Consider the following 23809-nt stretch of genomic DNA (forward strand, 5'->3'; position numbering starts at 1 on the left):
GGTAGGAGAAAATAACAGAGGCCAACCAGAGAATACTGAGAAGCAAAGCAGCTAGTAAGCCAGATCTTTATTACCTGTTGCAACAGGGTGCTCACCCCCCCCCCCCCCACGCAGGAGACCCCGAACCAAGTCCTTATATAGACATTTGAAATTGCCCACCCTGGAGCCCAAGACCACCCCTCCATACATCATACATACATCACAGAAGGGGCGGCCTACAACAGACTCCTGTCTGGCAGGAAACCTGTTGATGGGTTTACCTGGCTGTTCATGGGTTTACCTGCATATTCTTTTGTGATGAGAACTACTTACGGTATTTATGTATGTGTTTATATCTTAGACCTTCTAATTCTCCTAACACCAGGAATTGACCAGATGGTGCAGGATGCCCCCCCCCCCCAGTATCTGTTGGAAGCAGATTTAGGAGTGGGGGGTGGAAGAACCTACTGGTGGGGAGCACACTTCTTCTGGGGATGCTTCCTCCTCCTCCTCTTCCCACTTCTCCCTGGGGCCTCAAGATGAGAAGTCAGGCTGGAAGTCTCCTCGGAGAAGACAAAGGAGCAAGCATGGCTGCCTTTCCTCTTCTCCAGACCAGTTCGTTGGACGAGAAGCCTTTCCCATCCCAGTTCTGCAGTGGTTTTCAAGCAGTGTGCTGTGGCAGCTGGGGTGCCTTGAATGATGGTCAGGGGTGCCGCGGGAGACACTGGCCTCTGCCCCTCTTTCCTTCCCTCCCTCCTCGGATGCCATCTCTGCCTCCCCAAGGCTTGCCCAGCTGTTCTCCCCCAGAGAATGGTGCCTCTGGGGCTGGCCAGGGGGTGTGGGCTGCCAGGAGCTGAGGCGGCCTCAGAGGAAGCAAGCCAACTGGCGAGGGGCCCTTGCTGTTGGGAATGGACAGGCAAGTCCCAGGCCCCTGGGGGGCAGCAGGGGCAGCTCAGAGACCAAGAGGAGGACTCCTAATGAGAGGGGAGAGGAGAGGAGGCTGAGAGAGCACTCCGCAAGGGAGGCTGTTCAAGAAAGGGGGAGGGGTGGCAAGCAAGGGGGGACCTAACTGGTCTCCTGAGCCCCACAGGGGTGCCGCAGAAAGAAGGGAGTTGGTCCAGGGAGCCGTGGACCCCAAAAGGTTGAAAACCTCTGTACTTTTCTTTCCTCCAGTCAATTCCTTTCCTATTATAGCAAGGCCACTGGACCCAAGAAGCCAGTAGAATATTCATCTCCTCTCTTTGTCGCCGCCTGGAGATTCGGAGGAAAGAGAGAGGGGGAATTCTGGCCTATCAAGCAGACCTGGACAAGGAACGCAAAGACCTCCTTGGAAGTGTCCCTCTTGTTACTAGTGAGGGAACAAGCACTTCAAGAAGCAAGTCCGGATTGAGGAGGGAGAGGGAAATCTGCCCATTTCAACTTCTCTCATTTCTCGTTTTTCCATATTGGTTTGTTATTTATTTATTATTCTGAAAATGAATCAAATGCTAGGGTGGCTACCTTCTCGTATAAATAGTTTGATACGTGCTTTACCCTCATAAATACATTACCTGGCTGGGCCAACCTTGAGAAATTCAGAGGTGTGAATTTCAAAAGATTGCTGTTTTGGTCTCCATATTTCCCCCAAGAATTGCGAATTAGGTAAGTTCACCTTTGAATGCAGCTAAATGGAGTTTATTTCCCATTGTTGTTTATTATGTGAAAAGCAGTCAAGGAGAAGCCTGAGGACTTGTGAGCTGAGAGGGTGGAAGCAGTTCACTTCAAATCCTAATTCTCTTGCTGATGTTTTGAAGGCTGACCATCTTCCTCACTCAGACCTCCTCAGAACCGGAGAGGCTGAAGACTGTGGAGAAGTTGAGACAACTGCGCCAGTTCCTGGAAGAAGAAGAAGAAAAGCGTCTGCTGAATCATGTGGAAGAGGTGGAGAAGGAGATTGCAGGGAGAAGGGATGAGCAGCTGGCCAGACTCTGCAGGAAACTCTCCTCTCCTGAGAGGATCATCCAGGTGATGGAGGAAAAGGGTCAGCAGCCAGCGAGTGAACTGCTGCAGGTAAGACGGCTCCAGGAAAAGGCTGCCTCCCATCCTTTATGTGCCCCTTCCATGTACACAAGGAGTGTAGGGGCTCAGTTGACGGAGCCTCGAGTCAGCTTTGTAATGGACAGGAACACCCCAGAGACCTGGGATGCTGAACTCACCTGAAGGCCGACTAGAGATTCTTCAGTCTTCTTGAGGGAAGGGGAGGGGGATTTTCTGCTCCTTGCTGATGATTTGCCTCCGAATGCCTTCCCGCTGGGCAATGCTGCCTTCCTGCCCTGCCCTGGGCTTCGCCAAGGATGCAGTCAGGCCTCCTTCTGACATGAGCCAGTCTCTTGACCAAGCTTCTCTTCCCGTTCCCTCCACAACTTCTGGGTGGATCCCCTTCCCCATAGATCCTGATCGGCCCAAAATGGTGCTCGGCCACAGTGACCAAAGAGCAAGACAGAGGGACTCATCCAGACTGCGCCACCTTCTCCACTCACAATCCCATATGGCCAGACGTACAAGTGCTTCTGAACGCCCTCTTTAAGGAGGCGGAGAAGGCTGACATACTGGCAAAGGCAGGAGAAGCCCTATTACGGAATGGTTGCCAGATGTCCCCGTCTCCCGGGGACAGTCCCCGGATTTAAAAATCTGTCCCCAACAAAATCAGTCCCCGGAATGTCCCTGGATTTCATTTAAGGCCCCCAGATTCATATTTTAAGTGTTGTAGATTTATTAGTAGGGAAGGAATGTTGCGTGATTGGTTCAACGGCACAAGACACATCATATGGGGACTTACGGCGAGGCAAAATGGCGGGTGCCACGGCAATGAGCAGCTCCTGAAGCCAGCCAGAGCCAAGTGCACTACCAGGCTGGCTCCGGGCTGCTGAGACTGCCACCTGCGCTGCCACTGCCGAGGGGGAACCAGGGATGCCCGGTGCGTCAACTGGGGGAACCGCTGACCCCCCCCCCAGGACCCAAATCGAGGCGGGAGCGAGAGCGCCCGGCCACGTGGACAATTGCCCAGTGGCGCTCCAGGGCCAGTAAAAACCCCGGAGCCAACCCAGGGAGACGGAGGAAAGGAGAAGGAGAAGGAAGAGAGAGAAAGAGGAAGGAGAAAAAAGAGGGGAGCCCCGACCTTGCGGCCGCTGAGGAAGAGAGGTAGGAGAGCACCAGGAGGGCAAGGACACGGGGCCGAGCCCAGGCCCGACCCGAGCCTACTCCAGGGCAGATAGCACTCCAAGAGATCAGGCTGGGGCCCAGAGGAAGGCCACGCGACAGAGGAGACCCAGAAGAGAAGGTATTACTTCTTAGTTTTTTAAAAAATGATTTTTAAAAAATAACATTTTTTTCTCTTTTGAAAAAAAAAAAGTGTCCCCAGATTCTTTGAAAAAAAATCTGGTAACCTTACCTTAAATCCTAACCTTCTGATTCCAAGTCTCTTCTTTCTCAATATCCCCATTCCGTTAACCGCACCAAGCAACAAGCTGTAAAATACAAGTTTAAAACGCAGGCTTTCCTTTGCATATCGCAGAACTTTAAATGTAATTTGTGGTTTTTTCCACCTGTCCTCCAAAATTCGGTCGTTTTGCCATCCTTTAAATGGGAAATCAGTAGTCAAGCCATACTTTTTGGTAAAACGTTTGTCTGGATCCCGGAAGTCCTACCTGAGAAGAACAATGGGAGTGTCCGCTAGCGCCAACCGCTTCTCCTTCTGCAAGCAGCGCCACCCGAATTCCCACCTGGGATGAGCCGCTTGGCGCACTAAACTGAGCCGCCGGAGAAAGACTGGGGCGGGCGGCAAGTGGGAGGGGGAAGTTGTGCACTTCTGTCCCGTGAGAAAAGCGCTGGGCTCTGTCTCTCCAGTTGCGCTTCCTCGGTTCAGAGGTGGACTATAGCAGCTGGGCTGGGTTGCCACTGTAGCAGGAACCCCCCCCACCCCAATCATTCTGTTTGTATAAACTACACACTCACACACTATATACACCACATTTCTGTTATAAATTCATAGAAAATCAACCATACATCGGATTTGCACTGTTCCATTTTTATTTTACTCCATATGACAAGAACTAACAAAGGGGGGTGGCTTAGTCCTGGTCAGCCATAATCCCTTCACCGTCTCAGCACATCCACAGGAGCCCTGCCCATGCCAACCCTGATGATCCCAGACAGAAGACAATCAAGATCACAAAGAACTTGCATATGGGAGTGGATTCAACATGGACTGAAACAAAGGACACTGATCAGATCTTCCCTCAGGGGGCAGGAAACTGCAAAATTCCCTTTGTCTCCTGGAAGTTCCTGGAAGTGACTCAGGGGGAGGGGGAAGGGAGGAACCAGCCAGGTGACAAGACACTCAGGTTACCACCACAACTCCTCCCCCAACCCCTCCTTTCTGTAATGTATGCCTCCCTCAACCCCTCCTTTCTGTAATGTATGCATGATGTTTCTGGGGGTGGGCTTGATCTAGAGGAGGGGAATTTCAAAAGTTTTTATAAGACCTTGCACACTATTCTTCTGGGTCTTTCCTCTCTCCTGCAAGTGAGGGGAATACCCTGTTGCAACAGTTCAATAAAGGCCAAGCCTACAGGCTGCTGTTTTGCTCCAAGTTATCCTGGTTGGTGTCTTTGTTTTGTCCAAGAGAGCCCTCGGATTTTTCCTGTAACACCACAAAGCCCATCAAGGCCACAGGCTGCTAGCATGACTCATCCCGGCTTTCTCATCTGAGGGGAAAGGATGCACGGTCTTAAATGCTGGCCTTGGCAACTTGGCTGAGCTACCTTGGGCCAGTCCTTGGGCCAGCTTAGCCTCCCACCGCAGCCGCTCCAGGATGGGAACTGCGTCCGAGGAAAGCGGGAATCAGGCGGAGGAGGACGTCGGGTTGGGTGGGGATTGCCAGGAGCAGCACAATGTCCCTCCAACCCCCGGCTTCCACTCTCCAGGCAGGCGCCCAAAGTGGCCAGCTGGCAAGGGCTCTTTCTTACTCCAGCCTTGGCGTGCAGATCCCGGGTTCAGCCCCAGATCTCTGGAGCGGAAAGGCTCTTGGGCGTGAATATGAAAGGCAGCATCTGTCAGAATAGGGCATACTGAGCCAGTACAGATGAACGTGACTGTTGGTTCGCTTCCTCGGCATCCCAGAACTGTGAAGGTTGCCTCAACTGTTGAGCAGCACAGCTAAGGAAGAAGGAGTGGCGTGTCTCTGGGGGGAGCATAGCTCTCATTCCCTTCCAAACACACAGACAGGACAGTGTGGTCGCACCCAGGGAATAGTTCGGCTTTGGATCCATTCCAGTCCGGCTTCCGCGCTGGTCATGGGACCGAGACGGCTCTGGTTGCCCTAACAGTTGATCTTCGTAGACAGCTGGATCGAGGCGGGTCGGGGCTGCTGATTCTTCTAGATCTGTCAGCAGCTTTCGTCATGGTCGATCACGAACTTCTGGACCACCGCCTTGCCGACATGGGGATCCAGGGCACAGTCCTTCAATGGCTGCGCTCGTTTCTCTCTGGTCGGGGACAGAGGGTGGCGCTTGGGGGGGAATTGTCATCGCGCCACTCCTTGGTGTGTGGAGTACCTCAGGGTGCGATACTCTCCCTGATGCTTTTCAACATCTTTATGCGCCCCCTCGCCCAGCTTGTCTGGAGTTTTGGGCTGGGTTGCCATCAGTATGCCGATGACACCCAACTCTATCTGTTGATGGATGGCCATCCTGATTCGGCCCCAGACACACTGACCAGATGTTTGGAAGCTGTGGCTGGATGGTTACGTGGGAGCCGGTTGAAGCTAAATCCTTCGAAGACAGAGGTCCTGTGGCTGGGACGGGACGATATGGGATTGGGGGGGGGGCAACTCCCATCTCTTGCGGGGGCGCAATTAGTGCCAGCACCGTCCGTTAAGAGTTTGGGTGTAATCTTCGACACCTCCCTTTCCATGGAGGTGCAGATTGCAGCTATAACAAAGGCAGCATTTTTCCATCTCCGCCAAGCTAAGCAGTTGGCTCCTTACCTCTCTCGCCCTGACCTAGCCACTGTGATCCACGCGACGGTCACCTCCAGACTGGATTATTGTAACTCGCTCTGCGTGGGGCTGCCCTTGAGACTGACCCAGAAACTCCAGCGGGTGCAGAATGCTGCGGCGAGACTCCTTACGGGGTCTTCGCTGCGAGATCACATTCACCCAGTGCTATACGAGCTGCACTGGCTCCCGGTGGAGTACAGGATCAGGTTTAAGGTGCTGGTTTTAACCTTTAAAGCCCTATACGGCCTAGGACCCTCGTACCTACGGGACCGCCTCTCCTGCTTTGCCCCACAGAGAAACTTACGGTCTTCAAATAAAAACATCTTGAAGGTCCCAGGCCACAGAGAAGTTAGGCTGGCCTCAACTAGAGCCAGGGCTTTTTCGGCTGTGGCTCCGACCTGGTGGAACACTCTGTCACAAGAGACTAGGGCCCTGCGGGACTTGACATCTTTCCGCAGGGCCTGCAAAACAGAGCTGTTCCGCCAGGCCCTTGGCCAGGGCGCAGCCTGACTCCCTCGCTTGGCAACCTCGCGGAGCTCTGGTCCAATGGTGGCCAGTGGCTTGAATTTAATTAATTTTATAATGAATGATTTTAGAGTGTTGTTTATGCTGTACTTTTGTACTGTTTTATTGTTGTTAGCCGCCCTGAGCCCAGCGGGTTATAAATAAAATTTATTATTATTATTATTATTATTATTATTATTATTATTATTATTATTATTATTATTTGCAGCAGCCGGATGGCTGGCTGAAACACACACCATTGCACTCTTTTTGAATGGGATTCACTCTGAATCAGCCAGTTAGTGAACTTGGTGCTCCTGTGCAACAAACCCACTACAAAACTGCTCTTCCCCGCACACTTCCAGGTCCCTCCAGCTGGGCTTTTTGAGTGTAATGGGTTTTTCTCACGCCAGAGCAGTTTGTCTTTAAGCTGAAGGTCACCAGGAAAGCAAGGGAGACCAGAAATATTGCATTTGTTGATATAATAAGCTTTTAATAACTCTAATACAATCTGAATCATTAGGGGTGCATTGCAGCAGTCATTGCAAATCTCCATGAGTCGCCTTTCAGCCAGAAGCTCTGCAGCACAGGTGGTTCTGATGATTCCCCTGTAAGGAAGGCTTACAATGTAGGAGGCTATGGGGCTTTGCGAGGGGGGGGGGCATCATAGAAGTAGGCATGATGTGGGAAAGGGTTAGACCATGTTGCACCTCCAGCCGCAGAGGCAGTCTACCTCTGCCTACCCGTTGCGGGTGTCCCCAGTGGGGAGAGTGGGGCTGCATTTGGAGTCTGCTTGGGGCTTCCGTTGGACATCTGCTGGGCTGCTGAGAGCTGGACTAGATGGGCCTTGGTCTGATCCTGCAGGGCTGTGACAATAAGAGCCTGGAGTATGGCTGCTTCGCGAGCAGTTCAGGGAACAGTAGTACAGAGTTGCATCTTCCTGGGAAGGGGCACGTGCTCAGCAAAGCTGTCTCTTGCTTCTGGTCCTAAGAGTTGGGGTGGGGACATGGAGGAAAGGGGTCTCTCCCCTGCCTCTCTCTGTGCCCGAAAAGGCAGATAGCAGAGGAAGCGAACCAATAGTCACGTTCATCTGTACTGGCTCAGTATGCCCTATTCTGACAGATGCTGCTTTTCATATTCACGCCCAAGAGCCTTTCCGCTCCAGAGATCTGGGGCTGAACCCGGGATCTGCACGCCAAGGCTGGAGTAAGAAAGAGCCCTTGCCAGCTGGCCACTTTGGGCGCCTGCCTGGAGAGTGGAAGAGGGGGTTGGAGGGACATCGTGCTGCTCCTGGCAACCCCCACCCAACCCGACGTCCTCCTCCGCCTGAATCCCGCTTCCCCCGGGACGCACTTCCCGTCCTGGAGCGGCTGGGGGGGGAGCGCTCCCCACCCCCCTTTCCAGACTCTCCTCGTTCTTCTTCTTCATGCCTCGGGTGTTTTCCTGAGTGTATCTTCAAAACAACCCTCTGTGAGGGAGGCTAAGCTGACCCAAGGTTGCTAAGCCAAGTTGCCAAGCATTTAAGACCACGCATCCTTTCCCCTCAGATGATAAAGCCGGGATGAGTCATGCTAGCAGCCCGTGGCCTTGATGGGCTTTGAGGCAGCCCGGCCCCCTTCTCTGCAAGCAGGCTGCCTCCGGGGAGGAGCAGCACTTTTCTGACGGGACAGAGGCGCCCGACTTCCCCCTCCCACTTGCCGCCCGCCCCAGTCTTTCTCCTGCGGCTCAGTTTAGCGGCTCATCCCAGGTGGGAATTCGGGTGGCGCTGCTTGCAGAAGGAGAAGCGGACACTCCCATTGTTCTTCTCAGGTAGGACTTCCGGGATCCAGACGAACGTTTTACCAAAAAGTAAGGCTCGACTACTGATTTCCCATTTAAAGGATGGCAAAAAGACCGAAGTTTGGAGGACAGGTGAAAAAACCCACGAATTACATATAAAGTTCTGCGAGATGCAAAGGAAAGCCTGCGTTTTAAACTTGCATTTTACAGCTTGTTGCCTGGTGCGGTTAACGGAATGGGGATATTGAGAAAGAAGAGACTTGGAATTAGAAGGTTAGGATTTCAGGGTTAGATGGCTTGGATATTTGTGGTAGATCAAGTCAGAGTAAATGCGCATCTTGAGAACCACTGTATTAGACGTGTGTGGCGTAGTAAGAATCTGAAAATAGATATAAAGTTAGTTTATACGCAAAGACTCTGTTTCACCAGAAGACCCTTTTTATAGACAAAAGGGTGACGGATAAAGAGAAATGGTTAATCTACTGAGAGTTCTTAAAGTGGAAATGGGGAGATTGTAAAATTAAAACAAGGGGTTTCTCTTTTACACTTAATAAAAGAGGGTTGGGGTGTTGTTTACGGGTTCTTTTTCCGGGGGGGGGGTTGCTGTTGGTGATGTTATTTTTTTTTTCCTCTTTAGCTTGGATTATATGATTTACGTGGAATCTTTATTATTTATGTGGAATTTTTTTCAATTTCGTTGTGTACTTTTTGATATTTTCTTCATTGTTTACGACTAGTTTTGTTATGTTTGCAGTTATGTAAAGTTTTATTTTTTTTGTAAGCTGCCTTGCACATGGTTTGAAATTTGGAAAGGCAACATACAAATAAATGATTGATTGATTGATTGAGAGAGTCTAGTTGGAAATGAAGACCTGGGGTATGGAAGAGTGGAAGACGGGTTTTGAGATACAATTGTGCACATCATGTGATATCAAAAATGTACAAACTTTTGTTGAACTCCTAAATGGAAGAGGAACAGATTAAAAAGTGCATGATTAAAGGGGCAAGAGTTTCTCTTTTTTGGTTATATTGTACAGTTGGAATAGTGGTAACATATGTGGACTAAAGAGTTAAAATAATAATTGAGTTATGTCTTGAAATAGACTTTTGAATATATATATATATTTAAGTATTGTTGGTATCTAACTCCCAAGAAGTTATTTAGAATACATGAAAACATACCAAATATTTGTTGGAAATGTCAAGAAGATGAAAGGACATTTTCTCATGCTTGGTGGACATGTGAAATAGCTTAAAACATATGAGATACAAATACATACATTGTTTTTGAAGGTTCCTATTCAACTGTTGGGACTTACCGATATACAGAAAGCCTTTCCTGACTATAGCGCTGCAGCAGCTCCCAGCCAAGTGCTAGGAAATGTTCCCCAGCAGATGGCATGCTAGGAGGTCCTGCACCACTGGGTTTTTCCAGGCATTCAGAGAAAATGTGGATTTTAGGACTTAGAAATGGGTCTGCAGCTTCATTTGGCACTGCCAGAAAAGACTGCCCCTTCAAATTCTGTTTCTAACGCGTATAATAATTTAATAATTATATTTTTAAATTATTTCTACCTGGCCCATCTGGCTGGGTTTCCCTAGCCACTCTGGGCGGCTTCCAGCAAAAGATTAAAAATACATTAAAACATCAGTCATTAAAAGCTTCCCTAAACAGGGCAGCCTTCAGGTGTCTTCTAAATGTCATATACTTGTTTATTTCTTTGGCATCTGGTGGGAGGGCGTTCCACAGGGCGGGCGCCACTACCGAGAAGCCCTCTGCCTGGTTCCCTGTAACTTCGCTTCTCGCAATGAGGAAACCACCAGAAGGCCCTCAGCGCTGGACCTCAGTGTCCGGCCTGACCGATGGGGCTGTATTGAAGCACAATAGGGGGGGGGGGTGTAGGGACTTTGCGCAGGTGATTGATGGTCAAGAAAAGGCAACCTTTGTGCTGTTTTATGTCAGGAGTTGGGAATTCTAGAAGTAGTATTCCTGTTTGCATGTTCTTACTTCCTGTATTGCTTGAATGAAAGAGGAAAACTTCACTTCCTAATTAATTATGTTAAGCGAGGCAAATGTTAGGTCAGGAAGCTCAGCGCAGTATACCCGAAGGAGCATCTCCACCCCCATCCTTCAGCCCGGAGGTCCTCCTCCCAGGGTCTTCTGGTGGTTCCCTCCCCGCGAGAAGCGAGGTTGCAGGGAACCAGGCAGAGGGAGGGCCTTCTCGGTGGTGGCAGCCTCTCTGTGGAACGCCCTCCCTACAGGTGACAAGGAGATGAGCAACTATCAAACCTCTGGAAGGCAGCCCTTTATAGGGAGGCTTTGAATGTTTGTTGTTTTAATATGTGTTGGAAGCCGCCCAGAGAGGCTGGGGAAACCCAGTGAGGTGGGTGGGGTACAAATAACACAATTACATTTATAGCCCCCATTTCCTGCAAGGAGGTCCAGTTGGTGTGCAGAGTTCTCTCTCCCCCCCCCATTTTATCCTCACAACAACCCTTTGAGGTAGGTTAGGCTGAGCGTGAGTGCCTGGCCCAGGGTCACCCAGTGAGCTTCTGGGCTGAGTTTGAATGCCTGCCCCCAGCATTCCTCCTCTGCAAGGCCTGCCTCCTCCCATGAGAAAGTCTGCTCACACACTCTCAAGCCCCCATGGATGGCTGAGGCAGGTAAGGTTGTGTGTGTTGGAGGAGGGCAGGAGCAGGCAAGGTGAGCCATGCCCCCAAAGGAGGCAGCTGCAGCAGCCCCCTCCTCCTGCTGCCCTCCAGGAACAGGGCGGGGAGGGACCAGCCCCCAGGAAGGACATGTTTGCCTCCCTCTGCAGTGCTCAGAACAAGAGGGGAATGAGGCCACCCAGGCCCTCTGGAGCACAGAAGGGCTCACCATCCTTGACTTTCCCCCTTCAACTGCCTTTCTACCCAATCCCTCATTTTGAGGAAGTCTCCTCTTTTGACGTCAAATGTGACTGTTCTGGATTTCCTTAGCAATTGTCCACTGCCATACTGTGTATGTTGAATTTGATAGCACTGTGGTCACTGTTCCCATTTGATTCAACCACACCTACATCTTGTCAGTTGAGAGCACCAGGCAGAGCACCCAGCACCTACCGAAGCCTTTTTTTATTCCAGCAGGTCTTTTTAACGGAAGTCTGATGTCATCCATGTTAACTTTTTCTGCAATGTATTTCTCGTGTGTCACTTCAGAGATGATTATAGTCAAGTGGTGTATAAGCTGTTTAAATAGTAAATGGTTGAATGCAATTTTAAAAATAATAATTGTATAACAACGGGGAAAGCATACTTGTATCTGACCATATCTTAATGGACACAGACCTTGATAAATAGCATCCTAGCCATAGGCTAATTTTGTGGAGTTTAAAGCTAAGCATACAAGTTCTCAAAGCATGCTTTGAAATCCATATGAACTCTAGTATGCTGTCGGGGGAAGAGGAAGGATGTGGTTGGCTGAAATGAAGTCCGATCCTGTACAGATAAATCACTAGTGGAAGCGCCAACAGAAACCTGTACAGATTCCACACGATCATGAGGAAGCCTGAATCTGGGCAGGACCTTGTCTCTTTGCCTGTCATTTGTGGCTGCTCCACCCAGGTCTGAGACGCCTTCCGGAGTGAAACAGTGATCGGGGGGGGGGGATCCTTTTGTCTGGATCTTCCCTGCGCAAAGATGGGTCTGTATGCATTTTGAGCAGAGGAGGAGGGTCTGTGGAACTGCCCACCACTGCGGTGTACTGTTCCCAGGATATTAAAATAAAATAAAAGATATTCAAAGTTATAACAAGACATATTATCCAAAAACATATAAAAAAATTGTGGATGCTTATTCAAAACCTAGCAAGGAGTCCAATTCACTTTGTTGCGTCTTCAGAGACTTTTTGAAAGGTTCCCATTCATCCTTAAAGTCATAGTTCTCCTTGTCCTGTAGCTTATATGTCAATTTTGCCACTTCTGCATAGTCCATCAACTTTTCTTGCCATGATTCTTTAGTTGGGGTTTCTTCAGTCTTCCATCCTTGCGCAACCAGAACTCTCGCGGCCATTGTCGCATACATGAAGATGTTTTTCAACTTTTTTGGCAGACCTTTCCCTACAATCCCCAACAAAAATGCCTCGGGTTTTTAAACAAATGATAAATGGGACATTATCTTCAATTCATTGTATATCATTTCCCAAAATGTTTTAATTACCTTACACTCCCACCACATATGATAAAATGTTCCCTCCTTTTCCTTACACTTCCAACATATATTTGAACTAGTTTTGTACATTTTCCCTAACTGCACTGGTGTTGTATACCATCTGTACATCATCTTCATGTAGTTCTTCATGTACTGTTCCCAGGATAGGTAAAGATCATTCAACAGTTTTCAAATTGAAAAGCGGTGTTTCATTTTGAGACCCTTTGTAACACCATCCAGTTCGCTTAACCACAACCTACGACCCTTGAGGTTTTTACTGAAGCAAAAGGATTGATTCCATCCCTGCATCAAACAGCTGTGATTTGAGGATCGCCTGTTTCCTAGCAGCTCCTGTGCCCCTTCCCTCTGCTGCATTTGGCATGAAATTGCCGGTGATTTCCCCAGGAGTAAAAAGGCCTACCTACTCTGGGCTTATTCTTGGGAATTACTTTGCAACAAAGAAGAAAGCTTTTCGTCTTCTGTTTCTTTTCATTTTTATGTTTTCAAAATGCTTGATATCTGACACTGATTTCTGTATATTGTGTTTTCTTTGTTTTTCAAGCTTTCATAAAAATTAGCCTTTGAAACCAGCTGGTACACTGGTCAGAAGACTTGCCTTCGTGTCCACAGAATGGAGAGGAAAAGTTCGCCCAACGAATCCCTGGGTGCGACCCCAGAGACCTCCGGCTCCCACCTGGCTGAGCCTTCTCATTGCCAGCTCACTTCGATGCCCTCTGTTCCCAGAGATACCACTGGAAGAGCTGCTTCCCTTAGCCAAGAAGAGTCGGGGTCCCAGCAGCCTTCCCAGCAGGCCTCCCACATTTCCTCCTCCTTGGGCAGTGCTCCATTGCAGGTCCCCGAGCAGCTTGCCGAAGAAAGGCCCCATGGCACTGGCCAAAGTGCTTCCCTCCCATCTCTGGGTGAGGTTTCTTCTTCCCAGTGCACCACCCAGGGAATGGGTCACCAGCGTGCAGCGACGTTCTCTAGCCTGCAGTCTGGGAGTAGGAAAAGTGTGATCTGCTTTGCGGGCATCTCCTTTGAGAGTGCTCTCCAGGGGACCCAGGCTGTTTCCTCTGCCTCTAAGTCTCCAGAGGGGTCTGTCCCAGCTCCGAGCACAGCTGATCTGGCTAAAGGCGGCCAGGGGCAAGGCCAGGTAAGTCCAGATTGAGAGGTAGGGAAAGGGCTTTGAGGCTGTAATGCCCTCCTTGAGTCTCTCCAGCTGCTTTGGACAACTGCCCCCATCCCTGACCCCTGGCCATACCGCCTGGGCCTGGTGAGAGATGGAGCCCCAGAACACCTGGAGTGCACCAGGCTGGGGAAGGATGTCGTGAGGTGGAAGGCAAAAGGAAGGCAGACAGCCCATCCCGGGGTCGGTCCTTTTCCTCCTTCTACCTTAATGGCTCACCTGAGCCGCCATCCTTTAAACTGGGGAAGCAGCAGCGGCTCATCAGAACTCACAAGTTAGGAAGTCCTATGTTATCGTCCCCATCTTCTTGTTATGTCCTGTTGGTGGGGAGGATCGTGCCACTTTCCTGTGGGTGGGCAGCCAGCCAGCAGCAGGCTGGCAGGTGGGCCCAGGGAAATGGCTTTGTTGGGGGAGCCTCAGAACTCATCCTCTGCATGTTTGTTCCCTGTTGCCCCAAAGTGGGAACTGTCTTGCAATTCAGGCTTGTGGCACACAGGTAGAGAAGGGGAGCCGTTTGTCTCTTCAGATGCCTGGGAGAAGAGAGCAGTGGGTGGGGGCAGCCTCTGCTCCCCCTTCTAGAAAGGAGGCCTTTGCCAACATGGGTGCAATTCTGCTCCATGGGGGGAAAATGTTTATCCATCATGGACTTGGGGGGATGCTGCTGCCAGCCAATATGGGCTTTGAAGGATATTTTTTTACTGTAGGCCTGCATTTCAATGTTTGCCTATTTTCGGACCTAGTTGTAAAGTACCTTGAGATTCCCACATAATAGGTTGCAGGTAAATACTCAAAAAATAAGAACTCCCCCCCCCATCATGTTACAAAGTCAGTTGACACAGAGCCTAAAATAATGCCAATGAGCTCTTCTACCTGGAAGTGCAACATCAGCCCTTCAACACATCAGCATGATGTGCAGTTGTCACACGGCTACGACTCATAAGCCATGAATGCAGGTCTGAATAGTGCCCCTTTGGAAACCCCCACCCTCCATGCAGAAAAAGAGCATCTGCCCCTGAAATCCTTTCAGTATAAAGTGTATGAATGACAGGCAGCTAAAAAACTGTCTCCTTGGCTATTTGGCTCATGTGTCTCATAGGACAAACTCCGTGGACGAAAACAGCCTTGCCAGGAATGTGAGCCGACTTTAATCCAGCCTGCCCTGAAATATCTCAGAAGTGAAGCAGGAGAAAGAGGCCCAGTTTATGGCGGTGAGCTGACTTGGTTTTGAGTAGGAGGGTGTGCGCTGCAGGGGACTGGTCTGCTTATGTGAATAGGCTGGACTACAAAATCTATGGCTACTCTTCTATTCTTTTCCTGCAAGCCGTCCTCTACAAGGAGATCCTTGGGCTGGGAGGGGGCTGGAAGTGACCATATTCCAGATGAGGGGGAGCATGAAGCCAGGCTCTGGGCTTTCGTTTCGTGTTGGAATGGAGATGTAAAATCACAACAGATCCACACCTGGGACCTTGTCAAAAGTCAAAAGTTTAAAATATAAAGGCTAATGGAATTCTATTTAAAAATCAAAAGTCGCTGTGGTGGTTCAAGTTATAGTGTCAGACAAAAGACAAGATGGAAAAGAAAAGATAAGGAACAGAGAAAAGAGATAGAGAGAAAAGAAGAAAGAAAGAAAAAGAAAACACAAAAAATGCTACTGAAAATGGTTTGTTTGTTTGTTCAGAAAAGAGAAGGAAAAGAAAAAAACCAATGTAATAAGTAAATAGGAAAAGGGGGGAGTGGGGATGGAAAAGTAGTTATATATATATAGAATTCTTTAATGAGAAATTAAAAAAAAACTTTTTAAACTTTTAAGTGATAGCAGCTCTTTTGGCTGAGGTGTGGCATGCAGCTGAAACAGTATTTCAGGAAACTCAAGCATTCGGTGTGAATCTCCAAGAGCTTGAAGAGAAACTCCAGGCGTTGCCAGCAACACTCCAGGAGCCGCAAGCCAGAGGTATTTTTGAGAATCCTGTCTTCACAAATTCCGGGGACATGGCCCTCCCAGTGTTAAGGTGGGGAGGTGGGGCTGCGGGTTTGCAGAGAAGAGTCCAAAGTTAAAAATGTAAAGGCTAATGGAATTCTATTTAAAAATCAGGTCAGGACAACAGATCCACACCTGGGAGCTTGATGGCAGCTGAAGGGATCCACGGGGATCCAGGACAAGCTGCACTTGCTGCTCAGGTAAGGCCAGAAGGAGGCTTACCAGGCGTCCCCGGTTGCCAGGGAGAGTCCCCGGATTCAGCAATCTATCCCCGGCAGAAATGTGTCCCCGGAATGTCCCCGGATTTACGCCTGGGGACTTCCTGCGCTGCAACATGGCTGATGCCATGGCAGCAAGCAGCATCGGAGGTCCTGACTACATCCGGGGACATTAATTAAATCCGGGGACATTCCAGCCAGCCAATCCGCTGGCTGGGGGGGGGGTGCCCCGACCTTGCTGCAGCTGCCGCCGCTGAGGAGAGGGAGAGCCCGACCCAAGAGAGAAGAGACCCAGAGGAAGGTCTGTCTGCTTTAAGGCCTCATTGCTGAGCAAAAAACAGCGTTCTTGGCCGTTCCTGTGGCGTACACCCCTCCCCCCTTTTCTCCAGCTGGACGGCTTGTCTTTGGGGCGTTGAGGCAAAGCACAGCAGAGGGGATCCCCTGTCCCCCCACCCACTTTGTGGGAGAGCTCGCTTGCAGATAGGGATAGCGCACGGTTGGAGAGCCTTTTATTTGTAATTGCTCTGGTTGCTTAGAAGGGTAGTTGGCGGATGAAGTGAATCAAGTCAACTTTAATCGTTTAACCTGCCAGAAAAAGGGCCAGTTTAAAACAGCGGCTGTCTAGTTCACAGAGTTCCTGAACAAGCCTGCATGGAAACACCGGTTTCTATAATAACTGAAATGTGCTTCATTTGCAACTAAGTAGAGCCTCTCTGCTAATGCAGAGCACAATCCACAGCTTCAGGCAAGGCCATTTATATACCCAGAATCCAGAGCAGCCTTTTCTCATACGCCTCTGAAGTACCACCACTGCAACACCAGCGCTTGGCCTTCTGGCACCTGCAGGCTAGGGAAAGAGCTCTTTAGCACCCTGGGGTGGAGCTCCTTCTCAGCAATAGCACTGTCTGCTCATTCCCAACTTCTTCAACCAGTGCCACTGTGCCTTCTGTAAATGTCTGGAGTAAATGTCTAGCAGGAAGTGTCTGTCCTCTCCAGGATGTTGAAATACTGAAGAAGGCGCCCAATAGCCCTAAGACGGGGGCGGAAACAGTACTTAAGGATGATCAAGCATTGCGTATGAAGGTCCAGGAGCTTGAAGAAAAACTCCAGGCGTTGCCAAAAATACTCCAGGATCCGCAAGGAAGAGGTATTTTTGAGAATCCTGTCTTCACAAATTCCGGAGACATGGCCCTCCCAGTGTTAAGGTGGGGAGGTGGGGTTGGGAGTTTGCAGATAAAAGTCCAAAGTTAAAAATGTAAAGGCTAATGGAATTCTATTTAAAAATCAAAAGTCGCTGTGGTGGTTCAAGTTATAGTGTGAGAGAAAAGATAAGATGGAAAAGAAAAGATAAGGAACAGAGAAAAGAGATAGAGAGAAAAAGAAAAAAGAAAGAAAAAGAAAACACAAAAATTCCTACTGAAAATAGTTTGTTTGTTCAGAAAAGAGAAGGAAAAGAAAAAAACATTGTAATAAGTAAACAGAAAAAGGGGGGAGTGGGGATGGAAAAGTAGTTATATATATATAGCATTCTTTAATGAGAAATTAAAAAAAAAATAAACTTTTTTTGAGTGATAGCAGCTCTTTTGGCTGAGGTGTGGCATGCAGCTGAAACAGTATTTCAGGAAACTCAAGCATTCGGTGTGAATCTCCAGGAGCTTGAAGAGAAACTCCAGGCGTTGCCAGCAACACTCCAGGAGCCGCAAGCCAGAGGTATTTTTGAGAATCCTGTCTTCACAAATTCCGGGGACATGGCCCTCCCAGTGTTAAGGTGGGGAGGTGGGGCTGCGGGTTTGCAGATAAGAGTCCAAAGTTAAAAATGCAAAGGCTAATGGAATTCTATTTAAAAATCAGGTCAGGACAAGAGATCCACACCTGGGAGCTTGATGGCAGCTGAAGGGATCCACGGGGATCCAGGACAAGCTGCACTTGCTGCTCAGGTAAGGCCAGAAGGAGGCTTACCAGGCGTCCCCGGTTGCCAGGGAGAGTCCCCGGATTCAGCAATCTGTCCCCGGCAGAAATGTGTCCCCGGAATGTCCCCGGATTTACGCCTGGGGACTTCCTGCGCTGCAACATGGCTGACGCCATGGCAGCAAGCAGCATCGGAGGTCCCGACTACATCCGGGGACATTAATTAAATCCGGGGACATTCCAGCCAGCCAATCCGCTGGCTGAGGGGGGGGGGTGCCCCGACCTTGCTGCAGCCGCCGCTGCTGAGGAGAGGGAGAGCACGACCCGAGAGAGAAGAGACCCAGAGGAAGGTCTGTCTGCTTTAACGCCTCATTGCTGAGCAAAAATCAGCGTTCTTGGCCGTTCCTGTGGCGTACACCCCTCCCCCCTTTTCTCCAGCTGGACGGCTTGTCTTTGGGGCGTTGAGGCAAAGCACAGCAGAGGGGATCCCCCTCCCCCCCACCCACTTTGTGGGAGAGCTTGCTTGCAGATAGGGATAGCGCACGGTTGGAGTGCCTTTTATTTGTAATTGCTCTGGTTGCTTAGAAGGGTAGTTGGCGGATGAAGTGAATCAAGTCAACTTTAATCGTTTAACCTGCCAGAAAAAGGGCCAGTTTAAAACAGCGGCTGTCTAGTTCACAGAGTTCCTGAACAAGCCTGCATGGAAACACCAGTTTCTATAATAACTGAAATGTGCTTTTCTCCTAATGCAGAGCACAATCCACAGCTTCAGGCAAGGCCATTTATATACCCAGAATCCAGAGCAGCCTTTTCTCATACGCCTCTGAAGTACCACCACTGCAACACCAGCGCTTGGCCTTCTGGCACCTGCAGGCTAGGGAAAGAGCTCTTTAGCACCCTGGGGTGGAGCTCCTTTTCAGCAATAGCACTGTCTGCTCATTCCCAACTTCTTCAACCAGTGCCTCTGTGCCTTCTGTAAATGTCTGGAGTAAATGTCTAGCAGGAAGTGTCTGTCCTCTCCAGGATGTTGAAATACCGAAGAAGGCGCCCAATAGCCCTAAGACGGGGGCGGAAACAGTACTTAAGCATGATGAAGCATTGCCTATGAAGGTCCAGGAGCTTGAAGAAAAAATCCAGCTGTTGACAGAAATACTCCAGGATCCGCAAGGAAGAGGTATTTTTGAGAATCCTGTCTTCACAAATTCCGGGGACATGGCCCTCCCAGTGTTAAGGTGGGGAGGTGGGGTTGGGAGTTTGCAGATAAGAGTCCAAAGGTAAAAATGTAAAGGCTAATGGAATTCTATTTAAAAATCAAAAGTCGCTGTGGTGGTTCAAGTTATAGTGTCAGAGAAAAGACAAGATGGAAAAGAAAAGATAAGGAACAGAGAAAAGAGATAGAGAGAAAAAGAAGAAAGAAAAAAAAACACACAAAAATTCCTACTGAAAATAGTTTGTTTGTTCAGAAAAGAGAAGGAAAAGAAAAAAAAACCCATTGTAATACGTAAATAGGAAAAGGGGAGGAGTGGGGATGGAAAAGTAGTTATATAGAGAGAGAATTCTTTAATGATAAATTAAAAAAAGCTTGTTAAACTTTCTAAGTGATAGCAGCTCTTTTGGCTGAGGTGTGGCATGCAGCTGAAACAGTATTTCAGGAAACTCAAGCATTGCCTATGAAGGTCCAGGAGCTTGAAGAGAAACTCCAGGCGTTGCCAGCAACACTCCAGGAGCCGCAAGCCAGAGGTATTTTTGAGAATCCTGTCTTCACAAATTCCGGGGACATGGCCCTCCCAGTGTTAAGGTGGGGAGGTGGGGCTGCGGGTTTGCAGATAAGAGTCAAAAGTTTAAAATGTAAAGGCTAATGGAATTCTATTTAAAAATCAGGTCAGGACAACAGATCCACACCTGGGAGCTTGATGGCAGCTGAAGGGATCCACGGGGATCCAGGACAAGCTGCACTTGCTGCTCAGGTAAGGCCAGAAGGAGGCTTACCAGGCGTCCCCGGTTGCCAGGGAGAGTCCCCGGATTCAGCAATCTATCCCCGGCAGAAATGTGTCCCCGGAATGTCCCCGGATTTACGCCTGGGGACTTCCTGCGCTGCAACATGGCTGATGCCATGGCAGCAAGCAGCATCGGAGGTCCTGACTACATCCGGGGACATTAATTAAATCCGGGGACATTCCAGCCAGCCAATCCGCTGGCTGGGGGGGGGGGGGTGCCCCGACCTTGCTGCAGCCGCCGCCGCTGAGGAGAGGGAGAGCCCGACCCAAGAGAGAAGAGACCCAGAGGAAGGTCTGTCTGCTTTAAGGCCTCATTGCTGAGCAAAAATCAGCGTTCTTGGCCGTTCCTGTGGCGTACACCCCTCCCCCCTTTTCTCCAGCTGGACGGCTTGTCTTTGGGGCGTTGAGGCAAAGCACAGCAGAGGGGATCCCCTGTCCCTCCCCACTTTGTGGGAGAGCTCGCTTGCAGATAGGGATAGCGCACGGTTGGAGAACCTTTTATTTGTAATTGCTCTGGTTGCTTAGAAGGGTAGTTGGCGGATGAAGTGAATCAAGTCAACTTTAATCGTTTAACCTGCCAGAAAAAGGGCCAGTTTAAAACAGCGGCTGTCTAGTTCACAGAGTTCCTGAACAAGCCTGCATGGAAACACCGGTTTCTATAATAACTGAAATGTGCTTCATTTGCAACTAAGTAGAGCCTCTCTGCTAATGCAGAGCACAATCCACAGCTTCAGGCAAGGCCATTTATATACCCAGAATCCAGAGCAGCCTTTTCTCCTACGCCTCTGAAGTACCACCACTGCAACATCAGCGCTTGGCCTTCTGGCACCTGCAGGCTAGGGAAAGAGCTCTTTAGCACCCTGGGGTGGAGCTCCTTCTCAGCAATAGCACTGTCTGCTCATTCCCAACTTCTTCAACCAGTGCCTCTGTGCCTTCTGTAAATGTCTGGAGTAAATGTCTAGCAGGAAGTGTCTGTCCTCTCCAGGATGTTGAAATACCGAAGAAGGCGCCCAATAGCCCTAAGACGGGGGCGGAAACAGTACTTAAGGATGATCAAGCATTGCGTATGAAGGTCCAGGAGCTTGTAGAAAACCTCCAGCCGTTGCCAGCAATACTCCAGGAGCCGCAAGCAAGAGGTATTTTTGAGAATAGGGGGGAGGGGGAGTGGTGATGGAAAAGTAGATATATATATAGAATTCTTTAATGAGAAATTTAAAAACCTTTTTTTAAAAAAAAAGAAAAATGAGTAATAATGAAAATGAGTAAATGACTAAGAAGTGAATAGAAATGGATGAATAATAAGTAATAATGTATTAATAAAAAAGGGAGGGTTGTGTGTATAGCTAAAGAAGAAGGAGGAGAGAGAGAGAGAGAGGGAGAGGGGGGGGGGACAAGAAAACTGATTTACAGTGCTGGCTCTTGGGAATTGAAAGGGCACATAAAAAGGCCTTGCCCAAATTAAAGAAAAACCAACAAACAACCCCAGTCAAACAATTAAAAAAACCAGCCTGTGGATCTCAGATGAACAAGTCCCACTTTGGTGCAACTTGACCGGAATGGCATGCACAGATGCTGCCTTCTTTTTCTCAGTGATAGCAGCTCTTTTGGCTGGGGTGTGGCAAGGAGCTGAAACAGTATTTCAGGAAACTCAGACATTCCTTGTGAAGCTCTGGGAGCTTGAAGAGAAACTCCAGGCGTTGCCAGCAACACTCCAGGAGCCGCAAGCCAGAGGTATTTTTGAGAATCCTGTCTTCACAAATTCCGGGGACATGGCCCTCCCAGTGTTAAGGTGGGGAGGTGGGGCTGCGGGTTTGCAGATAAGAGTCCAAAGTTAAAAATGTAAAGGCTAATGGAATTCTATTTAAAAATCAGGTCAGGACAAGAGATCCACACCTGGGAGCTTGATGGCAGCTGAAGGGATCCATGGGGATCCAGGGCAAGCTGCACTTGCTGCTCAGGTAAGGCCAGAAGGAGGCTTACCAGTCGTCCCCGGTTGCCAGGGACAGTCCCCGGACTCAGCAATCTGTCCCCGGCAGAAATGTGTCCCCGGAATATCCCCGGATTTACGCCTGGGGACTTCCTGCGCTGCAACATGGCTGACGCCATGGCAGCAAGCAGCATCGGAGGTCCCAACTACATCCGGGGACATTAATTAAATCCGGGGACATTCCAGCCAGCCAATCCGCTGGCTGGGGGGGGGGTGCCCCGACCTTGCTGCAGCCACCGCCGCTGAGGAGAGGGAGAGCCCGACCCGAGAGAGAAGAGACCCAGAGGAAGGTCTGTCTGCTTTAACGCCTCATTGCTGAGCCAAAAACAGCGTTCTTGGCCGTTCCTGTGGCGTACACCCCTCCCCCCTTTTCTCCAGCTGGACGGCTTGTCTTTGGGGCGTTGAGGCAAAGCACAGCAGAGGGGATCCCCTGTCCCCCCACCCACTTTGTGGGAGAGCTCGCTTGCAGATAGGGATAGCGCACGGTTGGAGAGCCTTTTATTTGTAATTGCTCTGGTTGCTTAGAAGGGTAGTTGGCGGATGAAGTGAATCAAGTCAACTTTAATCGTTTAACCTGCCAGAAAAAGGGCCAGTTTAAAACAGTGGCTGTCTAGTTCACAGAGTTCCTGAACAAGCCTGCATGGAAACACCGGTTTCTATAATAACTGAAATGTGCTTCATTTGCAACTAAGTAGAGCCTCTCTGCTAATGCAGAGCACAATCCACAGCTTCAGGCAAGGCCATTTATATACCCAGAATCCAGAGCAGCCTTTTCTCATACGCCTCTGAAGTACCACCACTGCAACATCAGCGCTTGGCCTTCTGGCACCTGCAGGCTAGGGAAAGAGCTCTTTAGCACCCTGGGGTGGAGCTCCTTCTCAGCAATAGCACTGCCTGCTCATTCCCAACTTCTTCAACCAGTGCCTCTGTGCCTTCTGTAAATGTCTGGAGTAAATGTCTAGCAGGAAGTGTCTGTCCTCTCCAGGATGTTGAAATACTGAAGAAGGCGCCCCAAAGCCCTAAGACGGGGGCGGAAACAGTACTTAAGGATGATCAAGCATTGCGTATGAAGGTCCAGGAGCTTGAAGAAAAACTCCAGCCGTTGCCAGCAATACTCCAGGATCCGCAAGGAAGAGGTATTTTTGAGAATCCTGTCTTCACAAATTCCGGGGACATGGCCCTCCCAGTGTTAAGGTGGGGAGGTGGGGTTGGGAGTTTGCAGATAAGAGTCCAAAGTTAAAAATGTAAAGGCTAATGGAATTCTGTGCTCCGAAGGCTTGCGGATTGCCGCCTGAAGCCTGGAGAGTGAGAGGGGTCTGTGCACACCGATCCCTCTTGCTCTCGAGGCTACGCTTTGCTGGAGAGGCGCTGCACAGTTTTCCCTCTCTGTGCAGCGCCCCTTCAGCGAAGCGGGAGGAGAAATGGAAGGGGCTCCGTTTCTCCTGCCACTTCGCTGAAGGGATGCTTAGCAGAGAGGGGGAGATTTTTTTTCCCCTGTTCTCCGCCTCCTATGGTCCGGTGCGTCCTATAGAGCGAAAAATACGGTATATATAGAATTCATTAATGAGAAATTTAAAAAAACTTTTTTTAAAAAAAAAGAAAAAATGAGTAATAATAATGAAAATGAGTAAATGAGTAAGAAGTGAATAGAAATGGATGAATAATGAGTAATAATGTATTAATAAAAAAGGGAGGGTTGTGTGTATAACTAAAGAAGAAGGAGGAGAGAGAGAGAGAAGGGAACAAGAAAAAGGGGCAGTTTGAATTCTCCTGTGGGACCCCCAGGGCTTGGTGTCGGGTCCCTAGATCGGGGCTGAGGCGGCCGTTCCAGGAAATGGGCTCCAATGGTTCAGGCCGCCTACCTGGGTTCATAGGGCTTTAAAATACGGATAAGAAATGGACTGAAAATAAACTAAATAAAATAAAGCATGGGTTTTGCTGTGCCCCCCTGCACTGGCAGGGCAGGGTCCACGCCGCGTTCTTCTAGCCCCCAGCCGTTCCCCGGTGCGTGGTTCCTCTGCTCTTTTGCTCCATCCGCTGGTGATATT

The sequence above is a fragment of the Podarcis melisellensis genome (genome assembly GCF_964234715.1).
Source record: "Podarcis melisellensis genome assembly, chromosome: W".
In the NCBI taxonomy this organism is placed as follows: Eukaryota; Metazoa; Chordata; class Lepidosauria; order Squamata; family Lacertidae; genus Podarcis; species Podarcis melisellensis.